The sequence below is a fragment of the Pinus tabuliformis genome, chromosome 7, assembly GCF_031772625.1.
Source record: "Pinus tabuliformis cultivar Carrire ecotype Pingquan chromosome 7, CPIR1, whole genome shotgun sequence".
In the NCBI taxonomy this organism is placed as follows: domain Eukaryota; kingdom Viridiplantae; phylum Streptophyta; class Pinopsida; order Pinales; family Pinaceae; genus Pinus; species Pinus tabuliformis.
Genome location: NC_142293.1, coordinates 1,273,440,828 through 1,273,442,741, shown reverse-complemented (window position 1 = coordinate 1,273,442,741; position 1,914 = coordinate 1,273,440,828).

The following is a 1,914-nucleotide window of genomic DNA, read 5'->3' as shown; positions in this document are numbered from 1 at the left end:
ATGTTTCCCCAAGCTCATCCATTCCCTTATTTGGGTATTTGGTGTCAATCTAAGTATAATCCCTTGCAACGAATAGGAGTGGCTCAGAATGGTGACATTCTGATAACCATCACTACTAAAACAATAAACAAAATGCTTTTGATACCTGAGAGTGATTCCCTCAACCTTTTCTCCCCTGCAACTCTGATTGACCTATATCATAAACTTGCATTCCCTATGAGAACTCGGATCTTTGAGATTTTTCTCCTTGAAGATGCTGAGCTTTCCAATAAAAATCCTCCTTACTCAGCATCCATGTTTCCAAAGAGAGCCAAGCAAATTATTTCCCTCATTTCCTACTTATTAGGCTACCCATCAGATCAATGGGTAGACGAGGCTATCTTAGGATATTTGTCTATATTTTCAAAGGAAAACAAACCTACCTTAATGTATAAATATAGTCAATTTTTGGTTGATGCTATGCATGAGCAGCTTATGAATATTACAACTAAAGGAGTATTCAAATACTCTTTTGTCTTATTTCACATGTTTATTTTTCATCATGGAGACAAATTACCCATTGTTTTACACAAGAAGGATGATCACCCGGATGATCAATCACTTATTCATTGGATCTCGTTGATCATAAAGAACTCAAGTGAGTTCAAATTTGCAAATTTCATAGAATTTTTCATTCAACCAATATAACAACTCTTTAGCAGTCAAAGTGAACCAAGAACCAATCCGGAAATCAAGAGGATCTTTCACCTTAGTGATCAAGTCAGAACAAGAGACTAGTATCTCTACCAGAACTACGTAGATATCAGAGTATATGGGTGTGAATTGGATCCATACAAGTTTCCAAAGTATGTTCCAATGAGAATTTTCTCTTTGGAATATATCAGGAAAATGATGAATATGGATGAGTTACATGTCATCTCAGGAAAGAGAAAATCACAGTTTAAGCTTAGATCACAGGTTGGGTCATTCATTTGCAACACTAGATTAGTTGGCTCTATATTCAAACAGATGGTGTTTCAACCCAGCTTCACTTGGTCCTACGATCCATTTAGTATTATTTCATATTTAAGGGTTGAGCTTAATACTACTCCTTATAATCACACACCTAGGCCTGAAATTGAGAAATTTAGAGATCAGGAATAGTGGGAAGAGAATACTCTTGAAGAAGTAGAGGAACAAGTCTTACCTCCTTCTACTCATCAGACTCTAGTTTCTCAAACTAAGATAAACAAAAGGCCTAGTGAAGGATCATCATCATCATCAATGGTAGAAAAGGAATTCATCCACTACCATAAGAAACCAAGGATTGAATAAAAATCCACTACTATTACTGCAACTCAAGTTCAAAAGGAGCCTACTGGTCATCAATTTGGATGATTCACAGGTGTCTATAGGCACTAAGGAGCATGTAATTACTACTCCTTCCTCTTCCACTTCACAAAATTTGCTAGAAATTACTCACTCTATTGGTCCAAGTGAAACAGAGGATTCAAATGTTTTCACTAACTTTCTTGAGATCAGGCAAAAGAATGAAGCTTTAATTGCTAATGTCTATGCACAATTATAGGAATAGACTCCCACTTCACAACATAGGTTACTGACAGCGTTTGACAGTGAGAATGGAAGAATGCAGATGGCCTTTCTGTAGGCTCAAGTACCTTTTCCCAAGGGTTCTATTGATTATAAGAAAATTATATTCCCATTTGATGCCAATCAGATTCATCCAATTGACCAAATGGACATGGATAGGCATTCTGGTGAGATGTTTTTCTCAACCATGACCAACACTTCTATGAAACGTTCTAAGCTTAAAACTGTTCTATCAAATGTCTAGTCTCAATTGAAAATTGAGAAAATATCATCTCGGGTGAAGGATAATAGGGTTAAGTCATAGGAGGAGTTAGTCATTAAAAT